We start from the raw sequence: 6,461 nt of genomic DNA, 5'->3' as shown, positions 1-6,461 counted from the left end.
GATCCCATATGCTATTGAGAAGATGTGAGAGAAAAACACTCCAAAAAGAAAAAAAAAATAGCAAAACAACAGGCTAGCAGCCAATCCAACTCTTGTCAACAAAATCTCAAAACATGCATTATACATTAGAAAATACTTGTACTCACCAATGATGGAATGGATTATGGTCATCAAACCTTCAATAATTTCAAATTTATCATTGATTACCTATGAGAGTTAAAGATGAGGAAAGAAAAATTCTAATTGATCACCTGTGAGATTTATCATAATGCAAAACATATGCATACATAAACACCAAAAGAAGGAAACTAATGCGTGTAAACTTAAATGGTCCAGACAAGGGAATAGCTTGCATGATTAGAATTGGAAAGAACCAAAAAATTAAATATAATTTGGAGTAGTCAAAACTAAAAGAATGTTTACTTGAAGCACCAAAAGCACTAGCAGAAGAATCAAATGCAGGAGTACTTGAAGTACCCAATGCAGGGGTGCTCGAAGATCTAAAAAGAGGGGTATTTAAAGCACATAATACTGGATTCAGAGAACATAAATTGAAATAAAACCGTTTGCTATTCAAAGAACATAACTATTATGATATGGTTAACAACTATTATGGTTTAAATAAAATTTTAATAGAATTGTCCAAAAGGGTGAATTCTTCAACTCCAACAGACAGTATAATAGACCCTAATTGGTGAACTCAATAAAGTGATATGTCAAGCAACAAATGACCCAATTTCAACTTCTCTAAAGTCGAATGATATCCATCTGGTTTAGGCAATTCGGCATCTCCTTTCACAATGGCATCAATGACAACCTTGTATGAATATTCCCGAAGAGGTTTGCCATGAATCATTTGGGACCCATCAACCAAAACAACTCTCCCTTGAGCAACGAGCTCTCTAAGCCAAGAGTACAACTTGCATGGCCGCATTCTCTCTACACATCGATGATTCCCAACTAAAGGTCCACTAGTTGATTGTGGATTCACCAGTTGAACTGATGTGTTAACTTCGAAGCCTGAAGCCATGCATTGCTTTTATAATCAAGTTCCACACCATGTGTTATATATGAAATTGAAGAAAAATTATTGCCATTTAAAATTTTTTTAAAAGGATTCCAATGAAAATTGACTTGCATCATCCTTTTGATACCCCAACTTCGCGGGTAAGAAAATCTATTTTGGATGATAGTCTTGTATTGTGGATGATTGCTCATCTATTTTTCCTTTATATGAAGACATCTTTTCAAGAGCTGCAGTGGACCCCCTGATTTTTGTTAGAAAAACGGTGGTCTCAATACCTTGAACACGACCCCTTGTATCAGGACCAAATACTTGAGTCAATGTATTATTGAGGATGTCGTGAGAATTACTTCCTTGGCTAGAAAGTAATTCTTTGACTTTGTCCTACAATATTATACAATTATATAAGTAATATATTGGCACTTGTGTTGAATGATATAAACATAAGCATAAGAAAATGAGGTTACTACATGTGAAGCCATGTTACTATAAATAGAACCATCCTTTCTTGTATAGGCTTTGATCCACACTTCAATCCTACTAATCAGGTTGCAACCATTTTTCTTTTGGTGTTTCTATATTTGGATGAATTTCACATTATTGGTTATTAAGAAGACAAAGCAAGTAAAAAATTTAAGTTATATATAACTATCAATACTTACCATTTCTTCCACAATTCTCACATGGCCATGCCTCCTACTCGTATGGTACATTTTCATATTCTTCATATTCTTAGCATTTTTTCTTTTGTTTTATAGTTTTGAGCTCCAAATTACATTGAATAAACAATTTCCAATCTTCAGGCCTAACTCTTGGTGGACGGTTGTTTAATTTATCATCATGATTTGTATGGGGATCGAGATACTCCATCCTTAATTTGATCTTGTAATTCCTGAATATATCAGACATGCTTTTAAAACATTTATCTATGTAAGACCAAAGAATAACAAAATCGTCCAATAAGAAAAATTGAGATTAAATTTACAATAAGCAAAAAATCCATAATGGTTAATTTATATCATATGAAATGTTGTTATATCCAACCTATGAGAGCTTCCAAAGTTCTTTTTTACTCTTTGGCACTGCATGTCAATCCTTGATGGAAATAGAGACATGAACGTGAACCAAATTTCTACTTCTTGTAGCCAACCAATGTGAATGTTCGCCCAAATGAGACCTTGGCTATATAGCAGAGGACACTCCAATGCCAAAGTTAAGCTAGGAATCTGGGTCTAGTAGTATCGAGGGGTTTGGGGTGAGAGATTATGCGTACCTTTCACCATTAAAAATGCTCCTATTTATAGTTGAGGAGAGGTGATGGCGTAGAGGAGATCTCCATATTTAGTAGGGACGTACTATAAAGGGATTCAAATCCCGAATGCGTGGGGGAATTTACCGAGATCCTTTGCGAAGATCTCGAGATCCCGATCGTGTCATAGATATCCTCTGAGATCTTTGGAGAAGATCTTGGGCAAACCTTTCTTAAATAAGATCTGATTATTTGGAATTAGCGGAGATGTGCAGTAGAAGGTCGAGGTGGTCTTTGCCAACCTGACTTATGGGCAGTATGCCGACCTGACCTGGTGGTAGTATGTCGACTTGACATGGTAGTAGTATGCCAACCTAACCTGGTGGTAGAATTCGAATGACATATGTTGTGGGGGGTCAAGCTTAAGAGTCTGAGGTGGTCTTAGTCGACCAGGATACTCGGATGAGATTCGAGCCTCCCCTTATCGTTGGGTAGATGGTCGACCTGCCTCAAGAGTCCGAGGTGGTCTTGGCTGACCTAGATACTCGGATGAGCTTTGAACTTCCCCTTATCCTTGGGTAACTAGTCGAGCTGTCGAGCTGCCTCAAGGCTTCGAGATGGTCTTGGCTGACCTGGATACTTGGATAAGCTTCAAGCTTCCCTTTATCGTTGGGTAGATGGCTGACCTGCCGACCTGCCTCAAGAGTCTGAGGTGGTCTTGGCCAACTTGGATACTCGTATGAGCTTCGAACTTCCCCTTATCATTAAGTAGATGGCCGAACTGCCAACCTACCTCAAGAGTCCAAGATGGTCTTAGCCAACTTGGATACTCGGATGAGCTTCGAGCTTCCCCTTATTGTTGGGTAGATGGTCGACCTGCCTCAAGAGTCCGAGGTGGTCTTGGATGACCTGGATACTTGTCTGAGCTTCGCGCTTCCCCTTATCATTAGGTAAATGACTGACCTACCGACCTGCCTTAAGAGTCTGAGGTGGTCTTGGCCGACCTGGATACTCAAATAAGTTTCGAGCCTCCCCTTATCGATTGGGTAGATGGCCAACCTACCAACCTACCTTCATATATAGTAGGTGATGAACCTCTCTTCCTTGGCCATTAAGGAGCTTATTGGTCATGACCGGCGTTGACTGACCTCATGTCCCGCAGAGATGTTCGAGCTGACCTCTATATCCATCTTGACTAATTTCCTCATCCTTAAAAAAGTTTTGATTAATTTCCTCCTATGACATGCTTGATGGAGAGTTTTAAATGTAATGCAAACGTCTTTTTATATGCTTGGGCAAGAAGTTCAGTGTTTAGCTAAAAGGGATTATTCTATATCGTGTAGGTGGTTTGTGGGCAGTACCACAACTAGACCCTAGAGATACTATGTGATTGGTTTGAAAGGCTCCATAAAATGTGTTTAGGATCATTTATCATTACCCATTAAACCACCCTATCGTGTCAAAACTCATATAAGGCACTTGATTTCCATTAAATTCATATTTAACCCTATGATAGAATGGGGGTTGTATCTCCCATAAGTCCTAGTTAATCATAAATTTATGAGATTCGCATTACAGGATTGTCATAGGTTTGAATTTGGACATGTCATGAATATGAAATTTCTGAATTTATGGTAAATTAGCTTTATTTTATCATTCCATTTCTCTAGTTAATTTGTCTTTTAATTTCATGACATCATATTAGGTTAGACCATTCCATCCTGCATCAGCTTCAAATCAATAAGAGAATCAAAACAGGTACATTCTTCAGACCTGACTTCTACCTTCCATTGATAGAAGGAGATAAAGAAAATATAATAAGGAAAATCATATTAATATTTAATATAAAAATTGACCTTGTACACCTCCAGATGATGCCCTTAGATATTAGGATGTTTCTATTTAAAAGGACGTAAACACCGAGATAGATTTTATAATGTATAAATGGACATGGAAACTAATGAATCTACCTCCAAGATCAAAAACAAATAAGTTGTAAATGGATATTTAAATGAAAATTAAGACAAAATGAAATTAAAAAAAAGTTTAAAGTTATACTAGTAGCTAGAAGATTTACATAAAGACGATCTATCAACTTCTTCGACACCTATACTTTAGTAGTTAAGATATCAACTATCCGAGTTTTAGTTACTCTAACATCCATTTATAAACTAGAATTTCATTAGATAAGTGTCAAGACGATTTTTTCTAAGTAGAGATGCCTTTTCATCTCGTTGAAGAGGCATATATGTTGCAAATAGAAAGTTCTATAATTCTACGACACAAAAATAAAGTGTGTTAATTGATCAAGTCATCGCATGGGATTTACACGGGAACTTAAACAATAGTATGAAAAGTTCGATAAAGTGGTCACCTCATACTGTTTTAAAGTCAATGAACCTGATAAATGTGTATTTAAATTTTTCTCATAATGAAGGACTAAATACATATATACAGATGATATGTTAATCTTTAACACATGTTTAGAAGTAATAGAAGACAATAAAAGATTCTTATCGTCTAGTTTTGACATGAAGGATACAGATGAAGCAAATGTGATTTCAAGTATCAAACCAACAAGAAATAAAAACGGTATAACTCGATCTCAGTCACATTATATTGAAAAGATATTCTGAAAGTTTTTCTACTTCTTTTGATTCTAACATCAAGTTAGTTACATACGAAAACTATAATATATCTTAATTAGAGTATTCCAAGGTGATTAGTATACTTATGTACGTCATGATATCTACAAGACCTAATATTTGTTGGGAGACTGCAAAAGCACACAGAGATGAATCAAGTGGAATAATCCTATTATACCAAACAAGCAAAAAGAGAACACACCGATTTAATGTGGAAAAAGCCTTGCGGGAAAAAACCACGGCACAAAGCGACGGATAATCAATATGCAAAGCATAAACTTACAAGAGAAAAGAGCTTAACCGATCCGAGCAAGCTTGAAACAAACCCCTTACTACACCCTTGAAACCCTTAGAACGAATTTGAAAGCCGTAGATACTTCCCAAATCCGATTACACCTAAATATATAGCCTTTGGAAGAATCACAATCGAAATAGGAAACAAATCCCACAAATTCGCAACTTTGCAAAATCTATATGAAACCATTTGATGACATCAAACACATTTTGATGTCATCGGAACTTAACCTTCAATGACATCAAAGCCACTTCAATGTCATCGAACTAATATCAAAACATTCTAGCGACCAAACATGAAAATCAAATTTTCTTGATTGCATCGAACCATCTTCGATGATCAAGGAGAAGGGATCGTCCTCCACCAGCCGGGCTTCAGTTTGTTCATTGGAAACCTGCCTTTTGATTGCTCGGATCTAGTCCTGCGTGAGATTTTCGAGAAGTTCGGCAGGGTTAACGATGTATTCATCCTTCTGCGCCCGCTGTCCAACCATTTGAAGGGCTTTGCCTTCGTGCACTTCTTGTATGAACAGGAGGCAAAAAATGCTATGGATGTTTTAAACGGCAGATGGATTGACGGAAGATGGATCATGGTAAACTGGGTAAAACCCAAAATCACAAAAGGTCAGAGAGATAGAAGGGCAACGAACCCTTTGCCTAAGACCTTCCCTCCTAGTGCGGATGTCTCGTATGCAAAGGTGGTGTCTGGGGTACCTGGGAACAACCCCCGGATGGAGAAGAATGCAAGCGACTACACCGTTGTAGCTGATCCGGGATCTGTTGTGGTGAAGAAATAGGAACTCGGCCTAGGTTTATTAGGTCGTACTATCCCGAATGTCTCTGTTCTCCACATCGTCCAGGGGTTACGAGACACTGCTTTTGCCACGTCCAACATTGACATCGTTAGGCTTTCCGACACCACTGTCCTCTTAAAACTGAAATCCAAAGCAGAGCTCGAGCTATTCATTAGTGAGATGGCTCTTCACAACAAATTGGGATTAACGGCCATTTCTCCGTGGTCACCAGAAGAAGAGGGGTAAGGTGGGGGTACTTGGATAAGGTTATATGGGAACCCATCCCATGGGTGGTTTGAATCTACTTTGTTGGATATAGGTCATTGTTTTGGCCAGGTGATTGCAATAGACGCCATCTCGAGATACGGGCTTTTTCAGGGCTTTGCCCGTCTGAAGATACGACTCCACCTGGGGACGGATATCCGGAGGGCTCTTTGCCTGGTGGTGGAAGGACA

This window comes from Magnolia sinica, chromosome 10, assembly GCF_029962835.1.
Source record: "Magnolia sinica isolate HGM2019 chromosome 10, MsV1, whole genome shotgun sequence".
NCBI lineage: Eukaryota > Viridiplantae > Streptophyta > Magnoliopsida > Magnoliales > Magnoliaceae > Magnolia > Magnolia sinica.
This window is presented reverse-complemented; position numbering follows the sequence as displayed.